This window comes from Pogona vitticeps, chromosome 2 (assembly GCF_051106095.1).
Source record: "Pogona vitticeps strain Pit_001003342236 chromosome 2, PviZW2.1, whole genome shotgun sequence".
Classification (NCBI taxonomy): Eukaryota; Metazoa; Chordata; class Lepidosauria; order Squamata; family Agamidae; genus Pogona; species Pogona vitticeps.
In genome coordinates this window covers 91,477,293-91,504,750 of record NC_135784.1, presented here as the reverse complement: position 1 = coordinate 91,504,750, position 27,458 = coordinate 91,477,293, and the positions used below count along the sequence as shown (strand labels likewise).

The following is a 27,458-nucleotide window of genomic DNA, read 5'->3' as shown; positions in this document are numbered from 1 at the left end:
GTAACACTTGCACACAACGGCCAAAATCCTGTTGCTCAGCATAAGTCAAATGGTAACTTTTGTTCTGTTCCTCTGTGGTGAACAAAGCCATTCTTAAGGTTACACATGCACGTACCAAGCCAGTTTGTACATGCCCTCTCCCTAACAACTGTGGCAAGTATGGGCTTGTTTACAGGGAGGAAAGTTATTATTTGACTCACACTAAGTAACAAGATTTCAGCAAGTCAATACTTAGAGAATTCTCTCCAATGCTGGTTTATCTGTAATGACCAGGATCCACTTGCTTGTGGAAGGGAAGTTGTGTAAGTCATAACTGAACTCAGAAATGCAACCATACATTCTTAATGAGCAGCAATTTGCCACCAAGGCACCCAACTTTCCTTATGCAAGCATCATTCAGCAATAGAATCCTGGGGAATGTTGTTTGCCCATAGTCACTTCTGAGAGTCTTGTGTTGCAGTGCTTAAACTGCAGTATTTTAGCCAAAATTCTGCTCATGACCAAGTCCAATACAGTGGACCCTCGACTTATGCAGGGCTCCACCTGCGGACTTTTCAAGTTGCGTTCTCCGGCCGCAAAATTTTACTTCGACTTGCGGCCGGAGAATCGACCTACGGACCAGAAGGGGGAGGTGGGGAAAGCGGCAAATTCAAATTTGGCACTTTCCCCGCCTCCCCCTTCCAGTGTGCAGGCCGCTGATCATGCCTCTGAATGCCTTCCAGGGCTTCTCTGCTGCCATGGGAGGCATCTCAGAGGTCCTCCCCCCACTGCTGATCGTGCTTCGGAGGCACGATTGGCGATGGGGGGGACCCCCGAGGAGCCTCCCATGGTGGCGGAGAAGCCCTGGAAGGCATTCAGAGGTCTCCCTTGCTGCTGGTTGGCAATGAGGGGGAACTCCGGAGGCCTTCCAGGGCTTTTCCGCTGCCATGGGAGGCCTCTCGGAGGTTGTCCGCCACCGGTGCTGCCGGCTTTTCCAGGGTACACCAGGCCTACCAGGGGAAGGCTTCCCCCGGTAGGCCTGGTCCGCCCTAGGAAAGCCTGTCTCAGCAGGGGCGGGGGACCTCCACGAAGCCTCCAGTAGCGGTTGGGAAGCCTTTGGAGGCCTTGGGCAGGGGCGATGGCAGCGGCAGGGGACCCCTGGAAGGCTTCAAACTAGTAAGGTGGATTTTTTTTTCATTTTTGTATGTGCGTGGGTATTTTTTTTCTTCGGCCAGTTACAGATTAATGGGTTTTCAATGCATTCCTATGAGAAATGGAACCTCGACCTACGGACTTTTCAACCTGCGGCCACTGTTCCAATACGGATTAATTCCGTAAGTCGAGGGTCCACTGTACCAGGTAGCAGGCTTGAGGTTCACTCAGCCTTCCATCCTTCTGAGGTGGATAAATTGAATATCCAGGTTGCTGGAGGGGGCAGTTTATAGCCTGTATTATTAAACTGTAAACAGCCCAGAGAGTGCCTTAAATGTGATGGAGCAGTATATAAGCGGCATGCTTTTTTGAGAGAGAGGGAAATTTCATTGATATCTGCTCCATTCTGCAGCTTTGCTTCTTATCATTGTGGCAGTCAATGTATCATCAGAAGGTAGCCTTTCTTCTCTTTATGACTGGCCCAAGGCAACCTACCTGATTTTTATGCACAGTCTCTCAATGGGAATCTCTGCCTTGCTCCTAGTCACAGCAGGATGTTGGCCTCCTAGTGACAGCAACGTCCCTCAGAGAGTTGTGCTCTTCAGTCTAGAGTCCTTTTTAATGTGTGGTTGGGGGGGGGGGAATGTGAATCGGGTGTAAAAGGGCCACGTAGAATTCTCCTGGGAACAGAAATGTCCCTGAAATCCATTGCTAAAGGTGGAATCTTCTTTATTCTCTCTCTTTTCTTTTCTTTTCTTTCTTTTTTTCAGCTTCAAGCAAGACTGTTGTGTGTTAAGTCTACTTAGAAAGGACTGTGGCCCTTTCTCCATGCCTCTGCAGCATTGTTGTGCAGCTCAGCAACAATGCCATTCTCTAGCAGGTGAGCCTATAAATCAAGTGTGCTTTCGGCACCACTAAGTCCATTAATTTTAATTCTCCCCTACGCCTTCATAACTGCTACTAAAGGCTGTGAATGCAGTGTTCACAGGTTTTCTGTTGCATTCTGAAGGTGCAGTGGGGGGGGGGAGAGAGAATAAACACTAAAGTGAAAGGGTGTTCTGCAAGGTTTACAGTCCTTTTATGTCATCTGATTTTTCTCATTGGAAGAGCTGTCAAACAGAGGAGGAGGGAAAAACCTTCAAATTAGTATGGTTAGTCCACTATTCAGCCTTATCTTAGTCTCTCAGGATGGAAGCCACTTCAGGATGATTATTGTCTCCTACTGCTCCTGGAATGAAATGGGCCCTCCTGGAGTTCTGAAAAGGGAATGGAGAAATTGTTTTGTTGGATTTGCATAAAATGTCTCCCAGATGCGGTGAAAAGAGCTGACAATCTCTGTGTCACCTTTCTGGCAGTTAAATTAAGTAAGGGATTCTGTTCTGCTTTTATTTGCATACTAGAGTTAGGCTCCTTTCCCTTTCTACTCGTATTTCTTTCCTTTCTATTGATCCCTGTCATTCTTTCCCCTTAAGTTTTCTTCATCCCATATTAGCAGAGGTTATTGCTCAATTATTGCCACATTCTTTTGGAGGTGAGGCACTTTGCTCTTTATTAATCCCAACCATATGAATATATTTATCTTTGATCCTACAACAGAGTTTCTGAAATTTGGGACAACTAGGCAGACTTTCCATCCCTGGATTATATTTATTTTAAATTGCCAGATTTATTTATTTTTATTTAAATTGACTGAAATCCTGTTGTGTAGCTATCCCTGCATAATTTGACATTGCAATATGCTGACGACACTCAGCTCTACCTCTCGTTTTCCACCAATCCAGGTGAGGCGGTTTCTGTGCTGAACTCGTGTCTGGACCTGATAATGGACTGGATGAGGGTTAATAAATTGAAACTCAATCCAGACAAGACGGAAGTGCTGTTAGTGGGTGCTTCGCCGGACAGGTTGGAGGGCCACTTCCCTGTCCTGAATGGGGTTACACTCGCCCTAAGGGACAGGGTCCGCAGCCTGGGGGTGCTCCTGGACCCCAGTCTAACTTTGGAAGCTCAGGTGGACTCGGTGGCCAGGGGTGCCTTCCTTCAGCTGCGGAAATTATACCAGCTACGGCCCTACCTGGACGAGTGGAGTCTCATGACAGTTACACATGCACTGGTAACATCTCGTATTGATTATTGCAATGCGCTCTACGTGGGGCTGCCTTTGAAGACGGTCCGGCGACTGCAACTGGTTCAGAATCGAGCTGCGCGGCTGGTGAGTGGTGGGGCCGCCAGAGAGCACATCAAGCCGATTCTGTATAATTTACACTGGTTACCAGTTGCTGTCCGGGCCCAATTCAAAGTGCTTGTTTTGACATATAAAGCCCTAAACGGCTTGGGCCCTGGATACTTGAAGGACCGCCTCCTTCCATATGAGCCTACCCGGCTGTTAAGATCTAGCCAGGGGGCCCTTTTGAAAGAGCCATCCCTCAAGGAGGTAAGAGGGATGGCTTGTAGACAAAGGGCCTTCTCGGCAGCTGCCCCCAGACTATGGAACGCCCTCCCAACTGAAATTCGCCTGGCGCCGACACTGATGATATTTCGGCGCCAGGTCAAAACCTTCCTGTTCCAGAAGGCTTTTAATTGAAATAACATTAACTGTGGGTCTTAATGATGGCAATTTTAATTGTATTTTAATTGTATTTTAACTGTATTTTAATCATTTTATTTTATTCCATTGAATTTTAATTGTTGTAAGCCGCCCAGAGACCTTTGGGTAGAGTGGGCGGCATATAAATTAAATAAATAAATAAATAAATAAATAAATAAATAAGATGTTGTCACGTTTGCACCAAGGCAGAAGTCTTATCCAGGAAGCAGTTGCACGAACACTGTTGTACAATCAGTTGTGAGATCAGTATGTGGTTAATTGCATAGTCAATTCTGCAACTAGTTGTACAATCAGACATATGGACTGCCTGAATATTAGGTCCCAGTGAATTTCTCTAGGTGTGAATTTATGCTATGCAAGTGCAATAGGATTTCAACCACTATATAATAAACTAAATTATCAGTCTGCTTGGTTTTGAATCACTTCGTTATACGAGCAGATTAGCTAAACCAGGGACAGGCAGATTTTAGCCTTCTGAGATTCCACTTATCTCTCTCTCTCTCTCTTTAAAATCAGAACGCCAAGTTCTAAATTAACACCAGCTGAAAAATTATCTGGGTGGAGAAGAAAGGGCAAACTACATGCTCTATGAGTTAAAGAAAAAGGTGTTTCAGGGGACATGTTAAGGGTGTGATCACTATGGACCTATAGCTCTCATTTTGGACCACCTGTGATGCAGTCTGGTACAAGCTATTTCCTGGCAGTTACATGACATATATTCAATAGTGCTGCAGCTCAGCCCTGATCCATGTCCAAGCTGAACCTTTTTGGTCCAGCAGTATAGCTATTACTTTGGGGGGACCTGGTCTGGAGCAATTTCTCAATGGACAGGATGAACACTTTAAAGGAGATTACTCCCATTGAAGCAATCCTTTCTGGTACAGTCAGACACACATCTTTTTTGCCATCTGACAGCACCCTAACTTTTGAAAATTATTTCTCATACTAGAACTGATTTTACAATCTTTCCTAATTCCTAAAGACAGCAACTTTGCAGATGTGAATCATACACAACTGTGCCTGCACACACTCATGTGTGGTTTCTTGTTGACTTTTGTATCTTGTTGAGTTTTAAAGCCCTGAAGATCAGACAGAGCAGTTACGGAAGGGGTGGGAAGTTTTTGCCTCTCCAAAAGTTGGCAGCCATCGAAAACAATTAGCTCTAGACAGCATAGCCAATGATGCAGGCTGAGGAAGTTGCAATCCAAAAACATCTGGAGGGCCAAAGGTGGCCCATCACTGATCTAAAATAACATTTTTTCCTATGTGTTGTTGCCAAAACCCAAAGAACACTCAGAGAGGGCCTTTTCTATATACCCTCACTGAATGAAGTTAAGCTGGTGTTGCGAGCGCACTGAAGCCTCTATTATCTCAGGCCTTCAGGAGGTGCTCACTCTTCTTCTTTAGTTGCTGCCACCAATACCAATTCAGTACCAATTATTTACTGAGACATGTGTTGCTTTGAAACTTAAACTTGTTTATTTGATCAGTAATATAATAAGTAAATCACAAGTTGCTAATCAATTTCTCTCACTCACTGAACTCACTGACACACAGAACCCTACTCTCACTGACTTTCTTGCTCACACACTCACAGACTCACAGATCTCTCCTCTCATACACCATACACCCCCCTTTATATCCCAGCACCTCCCCCTTTAGCACCACCTTCCGTTCACTCATTGGCTCCTTTTCCACTGCTCAGCTGTGATGGACAGGTGAGGGCAGGGCTGAACGCTACAGCTGGTACTACAGGAAGGAAAGGAACTTTTCAAATATGAAGCCTTACATAGCAGATCTCCTCCCTAATGAAGCTTGGACGGTGTATGTAGTGTTATCTTTTTTTTGTAGTTGTGTACAATCAAGGTGGAAAAGACCCTGATGTTAGGAAAGTGTGAGGGCAAGAGGAGAAGGGGACGACAGAGGATGAGATGGTTGGACAGCGTCATCGAAGCGACCAACATGAATTTGACCAAACTCCTGTAGGCAGTGGAAGACAGGAGGGCCTGGCGTGCTCTGGTCCATGAGGTCACAAAGAGTCTGACACAACTAAACGATTAAACAACAACAACAATCAAGGTGTACTTATAGCAACCCTGATAGGGCTTTCAAGGTAAGTGAGAGATTTAAGGAGTGGTTTTACAAGTTCCAACCCCAGTGAGCTTCCATGACTGAGCGGGGATTCGAACCCAAGTCTCCCGCATCCTAGTCCAAGACTCTACCCCACTGCACCACACTGGCTCTTGTTATGTTTGTTTGCACCAGCCAAAGATATTATTTTTCTTCAGGGTATTTAGAAGTGTGTTAGACCTATCTTGTTACTTTTATGCATTTTTAATTTCCTTTGTTGGTAAAATGTTGTTTTGTTTTTATTATTTAACCTCCCAAACCTGTCCAAACAAACTTTGTTTTGAAATACAATAAATAAATATTCTATTTCTTCCCCATAGTTGTCTGTGTTGAGTACAAAAAAAAATTGACTCATGACAAGTAAGCAAAGAAACTCAACAGCATTTTTTTTTGTTTATTTATTTTTTATTTTTTATTTATTTAATTTATATGCCGCCCACTCTACCCAAAGGTCCACAACATTCATGGGCTGGCAAACTGATAAGCATATTTTTAGTTTAAGAATATCCATGGGTATATTACAAGGTCCAGAAACATGGCAACCTACCTGTGGAGAGATATTGCAATAAAATATTTTATTTTCCAGCTTTTAACCTTGCTGTGTGAGATGTATATTGTGTTTCACGAATACTGTTTTTTTCCTCAAGAGTTTGGACTGTTGTTTCCAAAGTTCTGATGTTCCAATTTTTTATGTGACTTATTTTAGCATGTGGACATAATACACATCTGTACAGATGTACTAATCTTGCATAGGAACATGAAAACCTATAAGATATTGCCAGACGGAGGTGCAATGGGTTATTTCAAACAAATGCTTCTACTTGAAGAAAGAACAAGAGTGAGAGAGCATTCCAACTTCCACATAAATGCTGCGGTTTGGGCTTTTTAGCTGGGAAGCAACACTGGAAATAACTAACATACCAGACAGAAATTGTGGTAAAAATTAAAATCATATATATTTCCCCTGCTTTGCTCACATAAAAAAAAAGGTTTTAAAAATGTACTAAAGCTTTTGTATGAAAAGTTAAGAGTACAATCCTGTTTCCTGTTTCCATGGAAGTAAGTTCTGTTGAGTTGAAAAGGGTGGCAGGATTGAAGCCTTAGAGACTGTACTTTCAGAATAAAATCACTGTGAGGAACATCTACCCAGTCCCTTTCAAAGCCACTCATGTTCAGTTAAAATGGTATACAAAGGATATAAAAGACCCTTCACTTCCAGTTTGGCTCTTTGCAAAATTAAGACCCAACCAACTTCAAAATGCCCCCACTTTCCCATTTCAGTCTCAGCAGTCATGATGATTAATGTGATTCCTCTCCCGCTGCACCAGGAGGGTCATGCAAGCTAACTTTTCTACTCATATGCCATGCTTTGTCAATTAATCCTCCACACTAAAGTCCCATTTTTAATGTTCTTCTTTTCTCTGATGGGTTTTTCACTTGAGTCAGAATTCTCCTCAAGATCACTAAATGTCCCGCCTTTCATGCAATCATTAAACATCAAATTAATATTGATTTGTTTTAGCAGCACAGTGAGAGTTTTAAAAAATCCCAATGTTGGAGGATATTTTTGAGCTGCATATTTGTGCAGTTCTCCCCTTTCCCAGGGCTCCTGAATCAGAAGCAGGGAACATGCAGTTCTGGGACATTTCTGCATCTTTCAGCACTCCTGGAAACTTAAATACCCCCATATCATTACCCTAAAATTGTTACATTTATATCCTGATTTTCCTCCAATGAGGAGGCATACATTATTATTATTATTATTATTTATTTGATTTATACCCCGCCTATCTGGTCCAAACCCTACATGGGTCTCCTCCTTCTTCACTCCTCATCATTACAGCAACCTTGTGAGGTAGGTCAGACTGAGAGTTAATAGCCCATGCTTGTCCAGTGAGTTTTACAGCTTGGCGGGGACTAGATCTCACCACTATGCAACACTGGCTGTCTAATTTACACACTTCTGTGTACCTGAGATGACAGGGGAAAGAAAAGCAGAGAAGTGATTAGTAGCATATTCTTTTTTATGTGGAGGTTTCTCTGAAACACATATTCTGATAGCTAGCCGCCAGACGGTGAAAATGCCCATCACACTCTAGGGAGCTTCTAAGCCCTTCCTTTAGTGCAGCTTTCGAAATGCTTTATAGTAAGCACTCTTGGACCTTTATTTTCAAAATTGCAAGGGAATGCCATATCTTACACAATTCTGCAAACTGTGCTTAAAGCACGTAATAGCCTGATGTGTGCGTAGTGGTGCACACAAGGAAGGTTTTAGTGAGAAATTCCCGAGGGATGCCTTTTAGAAACAAGAAAGGTAGCCCATAGGTTAGAGCCAGCATAAGTCTCCTGTTGAAGAAAGGTTCAAGCAAAGGAATCTCACTGGTAGAAACGAAGAGCACTCTTTTTCGATTCCCTTCTCCCTCCCTCACGCCCCATTTCCCTATAGCCCTCTGTCTGCTCCAGGGCCTTCTATTAGGAGGGTAGCATTGGGAGGCTATAGAGGAGAGGACAAAAACTCAAAACTGCTCTCCCATCCTTGTGTTTTCTACTGCCAAGTGTCCTCAGCAGAATTCTGCTCAGGGGATATTCCAACTAATGGAAAATGGCTATACCTCACCCCTAACATCACATAAAGAGAAATCATCCTCTCCCACCCCCCACCCCCGCTTCCCTCTCTGGAGAGTTGCTGTTGCTTCTCCAGAAGAGTGGCGCACAGGACAGGAGTTCTCCAGAGAAAACATTTCCAGAACCATCTCGCCCACAAGGCTGCACTCTTGGGCATACCTTCAGAGTACGGCATGTTAGCCTGTTGGATTCTTCGGTGGGGTCCAGAGGCACCAAGCAGATGGTCACTTCAGTAAGCAGCCTGCAGGGATCAGCAGAGATGTCTTCCTTTGAACTCCGAATGAGGCCTACAGAGTGGGGTGGAGCTCTTCCAGGGAACTGCATCAAACCTTCTCCTGTTTCAGCATTTGCAGGGCACAGAATGCCTATCCTCAGTTGCCTCTCCATTTAAAGCAAAGCAAAAACTCGTGCTGCTTGTATACTGTCCCATAGTGTTTAAAGCACCCTTTGGGTAGTTTACAATGTAATTATACAGGCTACACATTGCCCCCTCCCCCGCAGCAAGCTGGGTCCTCAATTTATCCTTGATAAATTGTATCCTTGTCATCCATATATAGATCTTTTGGATCATTTGAATATCTAGAAGAAGTCAGCTCTCTGGTATATTTTACAAAATCCCATCTGAATTCTCTTAATGCTAAAAGTTGGTTAAGTTTCCATCACTCCCAACAATAGCGGAGTGTTGGTTTGTGAGACGTGACTGTTCATCTTCACCATTCTAATCAAATGTGACAGAGCAACCAACACCTGCTACAGAAAGGCAGCACATAGCAGAAGTCAGTGGGCTTCCAAATGTCATCATAGATTTTGTCTAAGCTGTAGGATGGGGATGAGGATGGGAGTGGGAAGGATGAGCAGACGACTTCATATTCTGTTCCAAATATAACAATGCTGCTTGTCTTAAAAGGCCTTATCCAAACACGCCTCCATGAAGGTTGGCTGACATTTTCTTCTGCAAACAGTTCCAAACTCTAATAATTGTTTTTTTGCTTCAAACGCTCAACAAATATATTATTTTGTTTCTTTCCCCACTCACATTTCATTTGCCGTTTCCAAATAAGCCAAGCATGCTTACTGCTCTCCCTGACACATTTAATCCATCTGGGTTTGAGGGCTATCTTTCTTTTTGCAATGGATAAAGAGTACTTGTGTTTAGTAGGTGGGAATCATTGCATATTGCTGAGCCTAAATCAAGAGCTGGAGAAGGGAAATGGCCACCTAGAACTAAATTTCAGTTAGTTTAGTTATAGCAAGGAAGGAGAAATTGTTGCATGACAAAGGAGTTTGTAAGTAGCTCATGAGGAGCCAGTAGTAAATTAAAAAATGTTTTTTCTTTCTTTTCTATTTAAAAAAATACTGCAATTTATATTTGTTTTTTATTTCTCTTTCGTAATAATCCTATTATAGATTTACACATAGAGAGAAGAAACAAAAGTGGTGCAGCAGACTGGATGCATCCCAGTCATATGTCCAGCATGTGACCAGCAGATGCCTGATATTTTATGAATTAGCTGCGGAGGCAGGCGGTGCATAACGGCCTCTCCCAATTTGAAGAGACCCTTGTCCAGCAGGGCGAGGCAAAGAGGCAGTCCCGAAACCAGCAATGGATTTGTCTTCAGTGTGGAAGGGGTTGTCACTCTCGAATTGGCCTTCCCAGCCACACTAGACATTGTTCCAAGTCCTCCATACAGAGCACGTTACCATAGTTTCTCGAGACTGAAGGATGCCTAACTAAGCTTATTGGGCAGTTTCTACAATTCATCTTCACCACATAAAAATAGAATTCTGGCTGTTCTTTCCATCCCTTTGTAGGTATGAATTCTGAGGCTTCTTATGTGTGGTTTGAAGCCATGGTGAACTCACCAGACCCACACAACAGTGAAAACCTTCCAAACAAATCCGGTACAAAACTGGCCTCAACAATCCAAACACTCCAAATAAACACCAAAATCCAGCCATACAAACCTGCCCTTAAGCCAGCATCTCTGAATATATGCTGTACAATGTATATTCTCTGCATATGGTATAAAAAAAGGGGAAAGTGAACACAACCTTCATTACCAGACACAAGGCAAATCCTTCCCAACCCATTTTGTCTGGCTAGTTTCAGCATTAGCTGTTGCTGAAACTAGCCATGTGTTGTATTATGGACATACACGTGTAGATAATATAGCAATCAGTCATACACCCTCTGGAGATAGGCCAGTTAGTCACTTCACCATAGCTTTTTAATCCCTGCAGCCACAAAAGAGCTTCTCCTTGCTCTTGTTTTCAGTCTTTTATTGGAAGCCACCTCCACCAGCTTATTTGAGATTCTTCTCCATTCTCCTGCTGCTTCTGGGCAACTGCAGAGCTCAGCATGGGCTAGGGTTATTGAAGCAAAGCAAGCAGGCCACATACAGTAACTAGCACTCCTTCACCCAAAGAGGTAAACACTGCTTTGTTCTCACCAGTAATCCCTCCTTTGTTCCTTTCTCCTGCAGAACCTCAAAGGATCTCCCACTTCCTGCTCTCAGCAGGAGAAATTGTCACAGGGAAGAAATGGAGCCAGCTTTGTAGATACAACCTAGAAATTAAATTCAGTTTTGTATTGTCTGACATCCATGCACAACTAAGCAGGTTCCAGCACTAGCTCATTTCTGGATCTTAAGTTTTAAGCCCCCCCCCCCCGAAAGGCTTTTAATTCACATACTTTTGCTTCAAAAAAAATTGTATTGGTAGGTTCATTTTCAGTGGCAATAGAGGAATCCATTTGGTGTTTTGAAACATTACGGTGGTATACTGTCTCTTGAATTTTAAAAAACAGAACCACACATTTTCTTCCATGTGTTTAGCAGCTTCAGATAATATTTGTGCTTCATTTCAAGTGTATGTTGATTTGTCACACAGAGTTAGGCCATGCTCTTACAGTCAGAGCACTATCTACAGTAAGCTTTGCTTAATGAATCATCACGTAGTAGTTAAAATCCAGTTTTTCAGTGAGGTAAATTGCACTAGACTAGACTTGCTACACAACAAGAGTAAGTTGCAACTAGAGCAGACCCATTTGAATTAATGGGACTTACAAAAGAGTTGACTCACCAAATCTCCACACTAGACCAGGGCCATTGATTCAATGGACCTGGTCTAGTGTGACTTACTACGGCTAAGGAAGAGGATGTTAGCCATTGTCTGTCCACCTCTCTTCTCACTCTCTTTTAGTCTTATTTGGTCCTTTCTTGCTAGTGCATTATCTTTAAAGTCCCAAGTAAGCCTGATAGTGAGAAAGCACTTTAATCTTTGCTTTGTGTTTCAGATGGTAAGAAAATATAGTTAATTTTTGCTTGGCACTTCTTTCGTTTAGTCGTTTAGTCGTGTCCGACTCTTCGTGACCCCATGGATCAGAGCACTCCAGGCCCTCCTATCTTCCACTGCCTCCCGGAGTTGTGTCAAATTCATGTTGGTTGCTTCGCAGACACTGTCCAGTCATCTCATCCTCGGTCGTCCCCTTCTCCTCTTGCCGTCGCACTTTCCTAACATCAAGGTTTTTTCCAAGGAGTCTTCTCTTCTCATGAGATGGCCAAAGTACTGGAGCCTCAACTTCAGGATCTGTCCTTCCAGTGAGCACTCAGGGTTGATTTCCTTCAAAATAGATAGGTTTGATCTCCTTGCTATCCAGGGGACTTTTAAGAGTTTCCTCCAGCACCACAATTCATACGCATCAATTCTTTGCCAGTCAGCCTTCTTTATGGTCCAGCTCTCACTTCCATACATCACTACTGGAAAAACCATAGCTTTGACTATGCAGACCTTTGTTGGCAAGGTGATGTCTCTGACTGTTTAAAATGCTGTCTAGTTTAAGATGCTGTCTATTTTCTAAGTATAGGAGACTACAAAGTGGTTTAACAACCCCTTCTTCTTGGGGGTGCTCTGGAATGTGCAGTTTGCACTGGGCTAAACAAAAGGAGACACCCTGGGAGACTGAACTCCCAACCCATGCAGCCTGGTGTTCCCATGCATCAGGCATCCCTATGGCCCTATCCCCACCACCACTGGGGGGAATCAAAAACCCCAAGGAGCCTCTGCCTATCTTCACAAGTTCACAAAGGGTTACATCCTACTGGTCTGCTGCCCCTTCATTGTCAAATAATAAAGAACAGAGACCCCCCCCCCCAAAATCTGTGTTTGAGATTTCAAGCAATCACATCTCATTTTTAAGCTGAACTGTGCTTCTAGGAGTTTGATCTGGCAAAAAAACTATTCGGACTTTCGTTGGCGAGGTGATGTCTCTGCTTTTTAAGATGCTGTCAAGATGTGTCCTCTCTTTCCTCCCAAGAAGCAGGAGTCTTTTAATTTCATGGCTGCTGTCTCCATCTGCAGTGATCATGGAGCCCAGGAAGATAAAATTTGACACTGCCTCCATATCTTCCCCTTCTATTTCCTAGGAGGTGATGGGACCAGTGGCCATGATCTTAGTTTTTTTGATGTTGAGTTTCAGACCGTTTTTTGCACTCTCCTCTTTCATCCTCATTACAAGGTTCTTTAATTCCTCCTCACTTTCTGCCATCAGAGTGGTATCATCTGCATATCGGAGTTTTTTGATATTTCTTCCAGCAATCTTAATTCCGGCTTGGGATTCCTCCAGTCCAGCCTTCCGCATGATGTATTCTGCATATAAGTTAAATAAGCAGGGAGACAATATACAGCCTTGTCGTACTCCTTTCCCAATTTTGAACCAATCAGTTGTTCCATATCCAGTTCTAACTGTTGCTTCCTGTCCCACATATAGGTTTCTCAGGAGATAGATAAGGTGGTCAGGCACTCCCATTTCTTTAAGAACTTGCCATAGTTTGCTGTGGTTGACACAGTCAAAGGCTTTTGCATAGTCAATGAAGTAGAAGTAGATATTTTTCTGGAACTCTCTGGCTTTCTCCATAATCCAGCGCAGGTTAGCAATTTGGTCTCTAGTTCCTCTGCCTCTTTGGAATCCAGCTTGTACTTCTGGGAGTTCTCGGTCCACATACTGACAGTTCTTTAAATATCTCAAAAGGGAGACTCTATAATTTCAGCTCCTGTTGATGCCTGAGGGAACATCATGTCTTAATGTCACCCAAAGTCCACTCCAGCCAGGAGCTATTTTGCCATTAGAAATCACCACATGCCAGTATGCCCTAATTAGATATCACCCATGGCGTGTCCTTACTCTACATAGAGGATACCAATAAGGTACAGAGCTGTGCTGTTTCACTAAAATCTACTACTTCAGAGAAGCACTGAGTTTCCCCTCCTTTTCTCCAAATTGCTTGGTTGGCTGAGCTTACAGGGATATATTTTTCTTTCTTTATTTATTGTATCAGAGAGTTGCACAGTTTACAGTGCAATGCTCCTGGAAGTGAAGAATTGGTGGGCTACATGTCCTTGCCCAGGGAATGCTTGAGCGTACTTGCAATTAGAGATTGGGGTATTCATATTTGTATATGCACAGGTGTGAAGGGAAAGACCAGAAGTACCGGGTCTTTCTGGTGGAGCTGTCTCTCATAAAGACTTCTAAACAAACCCAGACTAGTCCACCGACTACCCTAAGTCGTAAAAGAGATCAAAGCTCAGACACTCATGATTTAGAGGAGGCAAATCCGCAAAGGAAAGGGGTGTCAAAAGCGGTGGATACCCGAGAGCTGGAAGAGAGATGGAAAGGGTTAAAAATAACTAATCCTTTTAAGAAAGAATTGGCGGGAAGGAAGGAGGTTCATGAGGTGGTGGAAGAAGGGGCGGCTGGGAGAAGTCAGGGCAGAATGGGACAACATTCCTGGAGGTTGGGAATTGATATGGTTACAGGACCCGTGGATGGGAAAATGGGAACAAGTCCGGGTGCCTAAAGCTGAAGCGGAGGATCAGAGGAAGAATGGATTATCCCAAATGCCATCGTATTGGGGTGAGTCCGAAACTTGGGAATTGAGGTGAAAGATTGGGGAACAGAAAGAAGCCCTCGCCAGGGAAAAAGAGGCTCGCCGGGCATGGCATTTAGAGGAGCTGAGGAAGATAGGATGTTTCCTGGACCTTGGGGTGACCCGACAAGAGAGGGAGATCCGTCCTGGGGATGGATGGGAGATGAAGAGACCTTCCCGCTTCTGAGTGCATGGTTTGGGAACTGAGGGTCAGGGACACGTTTGTGCCAGTCCAAGGGACCAGAGTTTGGGAAACGTTCTGGAAGAAAGCTTTCTGTTGCCCTTGTGAGAGCAGTTGCTTGAACAAGAGTCTAGTTTAAACAAGCATGTTATGGTTAAAACCCCGTTGGGTGAAGCAATAAATGACCACAAGTTATTTGATAAACCGTCTGATGGTGTTTTATTGAAGACAAGGGAAGCCCAATCACACAACCCTTCACAACAGGGCGCAATAGCAAGGGTCCAGCCCCATGGGGCCGGACAGTCCACTCACAATTCCACTGCTGCCGCAAGCTCTGGGATCCTTCTTATCGCTCCGGAGCTCACAATCGGCTCACCACTCCTGGCAGGAGCTGGGATGACAAGTCTCTCTGCCAGGTAGAAGAGTGGCTCACAGATCCCAAGCTCCATGGGGCTGGGCCCTCATTATCACCACCTGTGTGGGGCTATTCATATTTGTTATTATTCATACAAATACCCCCATCTCAATGCTTTTTCACTCTTCAGGGAGATTCCTTCTATGCTCCCCCAAGGCAAGTATCTCTCATTAACTTGTGAAGAATAACAGGCTAGAGCAGGCTTGTCCAACCTGCGGCCCGAGGGCCGCATGCGGCCCAGGTCAGCTCGTAATGCGGCCCAGTACAATTTTTTTTATTTTAAAAGAAATTCCAAAGTTTCAAGTTACACTGCCGGCGCTTGCGGCCGGGGCATGTCACAACAGTAAAGCGGGAGAGAGGGAAGGAAGGAGTGGAAGGGGAGGGGACAGGGGGGCTGTGTGACTGCATTGTGCCATCCCCGTCAATAGGTGGACCCCCTCCCGGCCCCCTAAAGCCGCCGGAGTCGAAGCTGGCAGCCTCTACTGTCTGAGATCACAGATGCCGGTAAGCGCGCTTGGAGCGGGGCTGTGGAGGACGGCTAGGCCTGCCCCCCCATGCGGCACAAACTAAATTTATGTGTGGCCCAAACCAAATTTTCATCTTCTATTGTGGCCCAGGGAAGGTGAAAGGTTGGACACCCCTGGGCTAGAGGCAGGCATATTGCTTAGGAGGATCCAAAGGACAGGGTCTGACCAGGCTTTGGAGAGCTCAGCCTGAGGAATCAGGCCAGAGTTAAATAAGATCAAATCAGGTCAGGGAAGTACTTATAAATATCCTGATATTTGAAAGAAAGTGTTCACTAACTAAGGTGTAACAAAATTACAATTGTAGCTTAACAAGGAACAGCTTCATTCCTTTTGCAAGATGTAGCTTAGTTACTTTTTAAAAAATGGTGGTGGTATGCTACCTCTAAATGGTGAAGGCTGAACATCACATGGTTTGAGTCTCAGCTCCTGCAGTGCCTCATACGTCTGTCTTGTGCTCTGTAGTAAGTGCTGAGGTTATAAAAGTTGGAAAGAAAAAATATTTTCTATAACATGCCTGAGACTCATAGTACTCAGATTTTTTAAAACTAAAAGTAACTAAAAGGAGATTGCTTCAGTTACTTTTGAGAAATGAGCATGCAATGTGTTGCTTTTTAAGACTGTAACTATAATGATAACTAACTAAATTCTTGAGGCTTGGGTCCATAATAGTAACTAATTACTTTTTAAGTTGCTTTGTCAGCTCTGGATATACAATGTAAACACAAACAAGTTAAAAACAAAAATAAAAACATAATAAAAATATATGGCCAGCACTTAACCAGTTAGACCCCTTCAGCCACATGATGCATTGTGTTTGCACACACACACCAGCTACTGTTATGAACTAGGGGTCAGACCTTTCACAGTCAGATAAAGGGTCTAAGGATACAGTACTGGGTAGGAGAAAGATTGGATGTTGAAATTAATTTTAAAAGGCACCATTTTGCCTGGACTGCAGTGTTGGAGCACTCACCACCTCTCGAGGTAATTGGTTCCACTGTCTTACTGTTCTAAGACAGTGGAATCAATTACCAGTTTGTGAGATTAGCTTGCTTTGTTTCAGTGCTGGTCACGGAGAAGTAAAATGGGTTTCATTTAAGAGTTTACTTCCTTAGAGAGAAAATAGACCACAAAGAAGAAATAGAGGTTACTTACCTGCAACTCTGGTTCTTTGAGTGGTCCTCTGTGAATTCACACTTCCTGCCTGTCCTCCCCTCTGTCCATCACTCCTGTATTGTCTGATGCAGCGGCGGCCAAATCTTCGGAACTGAGGCAATTACCAGGGCAGGCGGACCAGATGAGCTGGGGAGTGGTCCTTGATGAACGTATCATAAAGCTCTAGAATTTTCCGGAGACCTCTTCGCAAGCACAGATTAAACCCATGAGTGTGAATTCACAGATGACCACTCGAAGAACCACAGTGACAGGTAAGTAACCTCTCTTTTCATGATGATTCAGACCTGGGGGTGGTGCTTCTGCTGTGGACTTTGCTAGGGCCCGGGGAATCTCTAACCCATAGAAGGTGGGTGGATCCAGTGCCAGTGGGGTAATGAAGCTGCTGCATGTTGTATTTGGAATGTTGAAGGAGCTGTCCAAAGTGCTGGAAAAATCAGGAAAAAGCTGCATGGTTGTGGAAACAATACAAATGCAGGAGCGGGCAATACCTTTAATTGACCATTCAGAATATATTTTAAAAAACCAAAAACAAATAGCAAGCTTTTGATGATAAATCATTTCCTTTAAGCCTGTGCACCAAGTTCTTGTAGGCAGTTCCAAACTTGTGTGCAATTTTTAATGTCCCAAATTCACATGGATGATGGGGTAGAGGCCAAGTAAGCTTCTTATATGAAGCAGCTGCAGCATGCATGTTGGTTTCAAGTTTTCTTCAGCAAGCAATTTGGATTTTACGGCCCATCTCTTAAAAGAGAGGACAGTCACAGGCAATCAGAGGCCTTCCTCATTCCCACTTCCTGCCTTTCAACTTCCTGCCTTCCAACGGACAGAGCTGCTTGACTAGTCCCTTGGAAGAGACCTCAGGAGCACCATAGTAGTGTATACAAGCTACAGTTGCACCGCATGGGTACATGCTTCAGGTAGTTAATACATTGCAGATCCTCATTCACTTGTTCCTAGCCTGATGTGCAACCTTCTACAGGGATTTGCGCAAAAGAACAATGTGCTTCTCTGAGTTCCTTTAGAAGATGGCTGTGTGGAATAGTTGTTCCCTAAGGCAACCAAGAACCTATCACCTCTCCATCTGAACATGCAGAGAGCTGATTGCATGGCTCTTGTGACACCAAAAATGAAGCCACTACCTCCCCAACCACCAGAATCAATATTTTGTTCTTGAACTGGATAGACATGCCAGACTTCTCCTTCCTTCCTTCCTTCCTTCCTTCCTTCCTTCCTTCCTTCCTTCCTTCCTTCCTTCCTTCCTTCCTTCCTTCCTTCCTTCCTTCCTTCCTTCCTTCCTTCCTTCCTTCCTTCCTTAATTTTCATTCCCCCCCCCAAAATCAATTAATAAATGCATTAACATTTACATACAATTAAGATAAAAACTAAAACATATTTAGTTTTCTTAAAAGGCTAAAACAAGTTTTAAAAGCCTGATAAAAATAGGCTATATATACCTGTTCAAAAAATACACTCCTATGAGGGCATTTATGAGTCAGGAGTCAACTAAAAAAGAAAAGTTTTCACCTGAAGGGGAGAAAGACGAAGGGGGAGGGAGCAGCCACTGAAAATGGCCTCTCTTGGGTCCTCATCAGATGCTCCGACGATGGCAACATGACTGAGAGAATTCCTATCCCTTAAAATCTCAAAGACTTCAGGGTGTGGGGAGTTAAGGCATTTTTGAATGCCACCAGATTGTTCAGTGCAGCACTCAGAGAGTATGGCTATAAATATTAATTCAGGGGGTCAATGAAGCCTTAGGCTGTATTTTATAAATATTTTCAGTATTTCCAACTGTCAAGACCCATGACAACTTGTTCCCTGTAGACAAATCTACTGCCAGCACAATGCTCTCCTGAGAAGTATTCCTCATTACCAATGGCCGAGTAGCCATTTGGACTCTTTCCAACACAGGCTGAACAGAAGAGAAGGAGGATGATCAGGATACACTGCAGTTTGATCCACTTTTCCTTTAAATTTTTATGGCATTAAGTGTTCTTTTGATCTCTGACCCAGGTCATTAATTAACAGCAAACAACCTTTCACAAAAGAACGCTCAGATGCCTCCTTGCCAATGGGCAAGACACTCAATCAATTATTTACATCAAATAAATTAACCAATTAAGTCCCTTTGAAAGAGAAATGAGACTTCTTTTTTCCTTCCAGCTGAAGAAAGCCGGGACAGAAGAGATACTTGATCTGCAGCCTTCACACTTCACTGCTTGAGTATCAAGTGCTGACCTATAAACGCCCACCCGTTGTAGCTTCAATTCTCATTTGTTCTTGATCAGCAGCTCCAGTTTCTGCTCCACTTCAAGACTTGCTCCTTTTGGTCACAATCCAGTGGAACATAAATGTGTTTTATGGGTTTCATTGAAGTCAGCAAAATTTAAGGAATTAGCTGTACAGTGACCTTTGAATTCTGTATCAGTCAGGTTTTCTGTGTTTATATCAGGAATTATTTATTTACTTGTAACCTGCCAGTTCTTCACCCAACTCAAGGCAAATTACATGTCTTTCTTCCTCGCCATGTGTGTTCCATAACCAAACTATTGTCTATTAAAGGCTGCTTCAACATGTGAAAGGGTTTCCTAGCTCTCCAGGTATCCTATTCAATTGGATGCTAATTCTCTGTATCATTCAGAGATGAAGTGTTATGAATGACTGTGTGTGTGTGTATGGGGGGTTTCCACAAAAGACGAATGCCTCAGACCTGAAAAGAAGATGGAGAATCGCAAGGAGAGATGGGATAGTGTCCCTGACACAAATCTGCAGAGGGTTGCAAGACATAAAAGTTTCTATATGTATCAGCAAGAAACTGCAGATGTGGAAAGAACATTCTAAATGTGGACTTCTTTGTTCAGATAGAAAAAAGGAAGAAGGCTGGCTATAATCGGTTGCCCAGACAAGAAAGGCAAAGCAGGCTAGCTGAAGCCAAGTCTGTGGCAGATGGAATAACCCGTACACATGAAAGGAAGCATTCCTGCATGGCAACAGATTGTTTCTGCCCAGGAATCAGGGTTTGACCCCTGCTTGCCCACAAGGGAGTTCTATGCCTATAAGAAGGATGACCCAGGAAGAGACAGATAGGCTTTGTTCAGTGCTGCAGCGATACCCACACACACACACACACACAACCCTTGCTGAGAGACTGATCACCTGTGAGGGAAGAGTCTTTTGGATGTGTGAGTACAGAATGAATGAGAGTGTGAGAGGGGCGATTTGATATCTTTTGTCTTATGTCTAATCGACAAATGTTACGTAAATAGTGCTTAACCTAAAATATTTTGTGTATGGTCTTCTTGTCAGTAGTCTGGCTAGGCTCTCTCTCTCTCTCCTCTACTGGTCCCTCTCCCCAGGATATAAAGAACAGTAACCCATTGGGGTAATAGAAGTGCTTGCTTGCCGTATTGCACAGCCACCGATCAGCCACTGGTCATGTTCTGAGTCTCCCTGAGAGAAATATTACAACATGAAGACAATGTTCGCAAGATCAGTCACTGAAAGGGCCATTGGCTTCTGGAAAATGTGTTTTTAATGCTGAAATAAATCTCACACCGAATGATTGTAAAGTCTGTGCAGGATACTTTTGGCAGGTCATACATTATTGCATGACTGCCATCTTTACAGAGAAGAGACAGAGATTTAAGGCATCCCTCAAAAATGAATTCTTGAGCACTGGCGAGCTGCTCTGTCAACAAGGAAGAAGGGAAAAAAGAATACTCATCACATGCAGGTAAAGTTGGCATTTATAAAGCAGGGGGGAAAAGACTTCAAGTGTGATATTTTAAAACGGTTACTAAATGGAAAAGCAACATTACATATACTTGGAAAATAGGCCCCTCCCAGAGAATGAAAACAGAGAACAGTGAATTACTAGAAATTACATTTCTACAAAATATTTTTTATTAGGAAGACCCAGGAAGGACAGAATCAAAGAAAGTGGACAGAGTTGATTAACTACTATCACATTTCAGTTCGGCAACCTAGAGCTCAAGGCAACAGTGGTAGCTTTGAGTAAATCAGAACTGTTAATCTTACAGCACCATCATATTAAATTATTATCATTAATAAATAAATTCCAGCTCTCTTGCACATTATACTCATGCTTTAAATCCATTTTCCCTCTTGCTTTCTTGAGTATTTGAAACCTCCTTGATTATGGAAAAAGAATAACTCACACCAGTTAAATAAACAATTTCATGTACAGAAAATGTGTGGGAACCCAAAAAATCCCTCAGTGTGTCTTTAAGAACTATGGCAGAGAAACTCATACTCTTAATTATTAAAATAAATGCAAGCCCACGGGTTGAATTCCATTAGTCTGCAACATTCAGCAGAATGAACTTGGGCCTTGGATCTGTTGCTGCGTGATTTAAGTTAGAGGACTACAGAAGCTGCTGTATTCTTATTAGGTGTATTATTAGTTTCACGGCACAGGGATAAACTGTCATTTTAATGGTGCTGCTTAGATCAGCCTCATTGAAATTCTGCATCCTCATAGTGTTTCCCAACACTGTATCATTTACAATACCCATGAGCTCTGTACTCTGACTCATTATTATTAGTTAATGAGCCATCCAAACACTAAAGCTGCAGTCTGTGGGACAGATAAAAAGTTTATACTCAGCATCCCAATTTAGCATCTGGTTTTTCAATTCGTAGGGACATGGTGGCGATGCGGGTTAAACCGCAGAAGCCTCTGTGCTGCAAGGTCAGAAGACCAGCAGTTGTAAGATCGAATCCACACGACTGAGCTCCCATCGCTTGTCCCAGCTCCTGCCAACCTAGCAGTTCGAAAGCATGTAAAATGCAAGTAGATAAATAGGTACCACCTCGGTGGGAAGGTAACAGCGTTCCGTGTCTAGTCGCGCTGGCCATGTGATCGCAGAAACTGTCTTCAGACAAAGGCTGGCTCTACGGCTTGGAAACGGGGATGAGCACCGTGCCCTAGAGTGGACTAAATGTCAAGGGGAACCTTTACCTTTTCAGAACAGCAGAGCTATCAGCTGGTATACCATCACAAACCTGAGAGTGTTCTTTTATGCTCCTGCGTCCACTGATGGGGTCCATCTTTACTGCTGAATGGCTATTTCATGTCATGCTAAAAATAGAATGGCAGCTGAATATGGGTTCTAAGTGGGGGACTGGTCATTTGCACTGGCCATTCACGTGAGCAATGTGTTGGAACTTTAGCAACCTTCCTGGCTGCCTTTAGTAGGTTTAGCTGGGAGGAACCTTTCTGGGCTAGAGTGACTGTCAGTCTGTCAACACTAACCAATCACTCCTTCTTTGCCTCTGAATTCAAAGACAGCCCCATCTCTCTGCTATGTGTCTCTTTCCCTCCCAGTAGTCTGTTGAAGTCTGTTGAACCAGCGAGTCTGTTTGTTAGTTTGCTCGTTGATCTCTTCACAGCTGGACATTTCAAAGCTGAAATATTTTATTCTTTCTCTTACAAATATCTGTGAGTGAGTTATTGGGACTGTAAGTTCCAGTTAATGAGAAAAAAAGTTGGACCTTAGAAAACTTGAAGCTATTCTGCTCTCTGAATCTCTGCACTTCTGCTGTGCAGTTAGAGGAATTTAACCAGAAATTCAAAACTCTGTAACCCAGCGTAATGTGGGAACAATGATTTCCTATGAGTTCTCAACTCCACTTAACATAATGTTTTTAAACAGTGACTTGGCTGCTAGTGTATCAACAGACTGAACTCTCTCAGATTGAGGCCTTATTCATGAGTTACAATTGTTTAAACCTACTTAAAAAACATATGTTACTGATCCCTCCATCATCACTTTCTGCACCTGAGCAGCAAGTCTGAAAAGAAGATCTTTCTGCTCATGTGTAGGCCCTACGTGAAAGCAAGAATCCTGGAAAACTAGAATTCTTCCTCACATGAAGAACTTACAAATCAGCAGACTTGTTGCTCACATAGGAAAAGTAAAGATGAAAAAAAGAGAAGCTCGCCGCTCCTCTTTAATCATGACTGGAAAACTGAAATCTGTAACTCCTGAATAGGGTTGGTTAGAGTGACCATTTTAATGGGAATCCTCCCTCCATACAAATTTCAGCCTTGGATCTCTGAACCAGATGTGGAGAATGTGTTAGAAGGCAAGGAACTAAAGCCCCACCTCAGATATTAGATTTTTCAAAAATCTAGATTATTATGTTCCTATTTTGGTTATGTTGGGAAGGATCTTGCAGTGACAATAAAACTATGTAACGATTACCGACAGAAAATAGCTAGTTGAAAAGGAGTAATACACAGAGGAACAAGAAACTGGGATACTGTTGTTTTTCTCTTTTTCTGCTTAGCCCCTTCTGTGAGGCCACCCCCTTTAGCTGTTTATTCTTCTTGGTTTATCTGGAAGGAGTAAAAGGTCTAGTTGCCATCAGAAAACACACAACCCATGTCAGAGCATCTTCAACCATGTTTAATATGGCTGGACAAAATGTCCTGTGCAACAACAACAAAAGTTCAGCATGGCTATTTTTAAATTGCCTACTGGTGGCACTGGGAAGATGAACGAAAATGGCCAACGCTTGTTGGAGTTTTGCTGTTACTATGGTCTTTGTGTCACCAACATGTTCTTTAATAGGAAGCTTCAACACAGAGTTTCCTGGAGACATCCAAGATCCAAGCATTGGCATCAGCTCGATTTGATATTCATTAGACGTTCTAGCCTTCCTAGTATTATGATCACGCAGTTACCATCGCTGATTGCGATACTGATCACTCCCTGGTCTGTAGTAGAGTAAAACCCCGAACAAAGAGATTGTATCACACGAAAAAGGAAAGAAAACCACATATTGACATCAGCAAGACTCGCGGTCAAAGAAAAGTGGACGAATTTGCCCAAGCGCTTGAGGAAATTCTTCCAGGTCTGGCTAATGTAAATGCACCTGAACGATGAGAACATTTCAAGAACGCAGTTTATAACACCACCTTGTCCAGATTTGGCAAGAAGACCAAAAAGACGGCAGACTGGTTCGAAGACCATTTGGAGGAGTTGATGACAACCATCAAGGAAAAGAGGAGAGCTCTAGCAGCATACAAAGCCTGTCCTAGTAAGTACAACTTGCAGGCTCTTCGAGTTGCTTGTAGAAAAGTCCAACAGGCTGCCAGGAGATGTTCTAACGATTATTGGCTTCAGCTCTGCTCTCTGATACAGATAGCAGCGAACACAGGTAACATCAAGGGAATGTATGACGGTATCAAGCAGGCTTTAGGTCCAATACAGAAGAAATCTGCTCCCTTGAAGTCTGCTACAGGCGTGATCATCCAGGACCAAGGCTCCAGGTGCTTGCAGACAAGAGTCTATCCAGAATCACAGTTTGGATTACAAGCTCATAGATCCACCACTGACATGGTATTTTCCCTCAGACAGTTGCAGGAGAAATGTAGGCTTGCAAGTCATTGGCAGCTGGCAATGAAGAAGCGATAAATCAGCTAATTAACATTTGTTATCACTGGGTGAGAAATATTTTTTAACTGTACTGTTTTATGCCTATCATTGGATAAGACAATCCCTATAACAGAAATACCATCTTCTATCAATTATAAAACAGCGGTGAAGCTGGAAATAGGAAAGAGACGCAAAGAGACATAAAGAAAATAAATTGGATAATAACTAGACATTTAATTATACTTCAAGGAAGGAAGTTTGGTATTACTTTATCATTAGAAACTTAAGAATCTTTCTCTTAAAACCATCATTAGCTAAAACTCTGGGAAACTAAACATGTTTATGTTATGGCTACAGTTATCTGAAGTGCTGGCAAAAAGCCTAGAACAATGAGCTTGAACACTCTATGACGATTTGTAATTCCTTTTCTTTTTGAGGACTGAACTGCAGATAAATTAACTCTAAAAAGCCTAATCTAGCCAAAGTGGAACTTTTAAACTGTATCCTGGGTTCTGAACTTGACTGGAGCACAGGCCAAGACAGAATTAATACTGGAATGGATTTCCTCTGGGGCTGGATTACACAATACATTAGGCCATGAATACAAACATTGAGTGAACTGTATTCGCGAAGGTTTTCACGGCTGGGATCTAATGGTTGTTGTGGGTTTTTTGGGCTCTTTGGCTGTGTTCTGAACACAGCCAAAGAGCCCAAAAAACCCACAACAACCATTGAGTGAACTATTTGGTGAGCAACTGTCCTTGAGCCTTTAGGCAGGGAAAACCCTCTACATCTGAGACTGGATTCAAGTTTTACCCTAAAGATGATTAATCTGTTAAAATGGACCTATGGAAGCAAGCATTGATGGAATTGGAATGATTACTTTAAGCATTTGGACAATTTTCACTTGGAATACTATTATTTGATATCCAGGACGTAATCCCACAACAAGAAAAAATTTGGGATGAAACAAAATCTACCCCTCAAGCAATTCTAGAAATAGTGAGATCCCACAATGAAGAGGCAAAATCATTCAAGGAGCAGTTAAAGATGACTATAATCAACAGGAGATAGGGAATAATGAGCAAGGAAATGAGAGGGTGGTGGATGATGTATGCCAATCAAAGGAGGGGCTGGAGGAAATCAGAAGAGAGAATCTAGGAGATCTAATCCTAACCCCAGAGCCGTGCAGAATTTTAGGTGTGCTAAGGGAAGATAAGAGGAGAAAATCAGCAGATTTAATTAAAAAGAGCCTGGAAGATCTATTGGAGATAGATCAAGTGTATAAAATGTTCTCAGATGGTATAAAGGATGGCAGAATTTTTAGAAAGATAGAAATAAAGGATGGCAGAATTTTTAGAAAGATAGAAATAAGAATTGAAAAAAGACAAACAAGAGAAGGAGTTACTTAGAAAGATGAAAAGGGAAAAATATTAAGGTGGCCTTCAACATTGAAAGCATGTACATATATACCTAACTTCTGGAATTGTAAGGGGACATATCCCATATATTAGAAAAAGGAATTAAGCTGAAATAAGGGATCATTAATGGTGGTTCTTAAGGTAAATTGAAGCCAGATATAAGGATAAGGTAAAACAAATAGTACTGTACTTAATGAACATACATTAGATATGATAGTGATATAGATATGATAGAAAATGTGGAGATAGAAATTGCTAAACAATTATACAAAGAAAATCTCTATAAAATGGTTTAAATAACATCTCTTATGTGTTAGGAATCTATTTAGTTATTATTGGCATAAAATGCAAAGTTGGTTGGTTAAATCATCTCAAAATTATATAGATTTGAAACCGGAATTACTTTTATTAGGTATGTTATTAGAATATTTTGAGAACGTTCTATATTATGAGAACAATATTATGATAGTAGTCAATATTGTACACTAAAATAAACACATGAATTGTTTAAATGTTTAAAAAATGGGTAGATGTTGAAGGAACAACTAAGAAGGCACCAAGACACACACAAAAAAGTAATTATAAGCAACCTATGTAACATGATGTTTAACAAGCACAAATTGAATGTAGATATATTGAAAAATTTTAAAAATGTTTAGATAAAAAAATATCAAAGTTAATTTAATTGTAATCCTAACACTGGTGCTTCAGGACATTTTTATCTGTACTTTCTTTTATTTTGAAGTTGCTCTAAACCACCTTGAACCTTTACTCTAAGAGGACAAATGAAACAGTAAATAAATGCTGCCTTTAAGCAAATGCAGTTGTGAATATTCTAGGGGTGACATTTTCATGACTCAGTCTCCACATTCTGTTATTTGGTGGGGCTGTTCCCTATTTAAGCTTAATGAGGGTCTCACCTCAAGCAGAGTCAGATGTTTAAAAGGGAGTGATATTTTGGAGGGGGCATCACAAAGGACTAATTCAAGTGGAGACACAATTTTTAAAAATCAGCTGAAACGTTGTGAGACAGCTCTTCAGCTGTACTTTCTGAATAATGAAAAAATGTGTTGGGAAATAAGGTGCTCTATCCTATGCCACATCTCTGGATTTCATATTAATTAAAGTGTGATTAGTACTTTTAGAGAATACTGTATACCTGAAATTAGTATTGAGAGGGTTGCATACAGCTAATCTCAAGTACACTTCTGGAAAGATGTTGTGGAGGAAATAAGCTGCTCTGGCAGTAGTCGCTTGGGAGGAAGAACAGAGGAGAGCTAGACAGTGCAAGCACAGTAGTTTTCAGAAAGGCCTCTGGGCGTGATTTGTATAATTCCACAGTCTGCACTTGTGAGATAAGACCCCCATATAGTAGGGCTTGTGATTAGATTCTGAAAGTGGGTAACCTTAGACAGCTAGAAGCTCAGATCCAGCTCACAGGAAGAGAAACACACACACACACACACACACACACACACACACATACCCACACTTATGAATCATGCTACTGAGCAAAGTATCGTGTATTTCACACTATGAGAGCAGTCCCTTATGTTCTGTATTCTGCTGGTAGTTATTTTAAACATCTTGGTTGTTTTTAAATGCATTGGACTGAATGCAACAAGACTGAAATCGTCTTGTTGTAAAGCCAGTCAGGATGTCAATGAATTCTTTGTGAGAGGCCAAACTGATATTAGCCTAAATGCCAGCATTGCAATTCATATACTTGCTTTATTTACTGGGTGCCATGTTCAAGAGTGACACAGTCTACTAAAAAGAAAGCAATGGACCCTTACAAAAGAGTAAAATAAGTAAATAATTAAATATGAATTTCCAAAGCTCAAAATGAAATGAAAAGCAATTTACTCTAAGAGCACCTGAGAAAAAAACAGGGACAGCTGAGGGGGCCTAACGCAGAGA

General features: G+C 42.4%; 1 long non-coding RNA gene across 1 annotated transcript; it reads left to right on the top strand.

Moving 5' to 3' along the window:
- The first annotated feature begins 1,062 nt into the window (after positions 1-1,062).
- On the top strand, positions 1,063-25,540 carry LOC144586802 (uncharacterized). The gene is made up of 2 exons (XR_013541834.1): positions 1,063-2,011; positions 18,878-25,540. It is a non-coding gene; the product is annotated as an uncharacterized LOC144586802 (long non-coding RNA).
- The last annotated feature ends 1,918 nt before the right edge of the window (positions 25,541-27,458 follow it).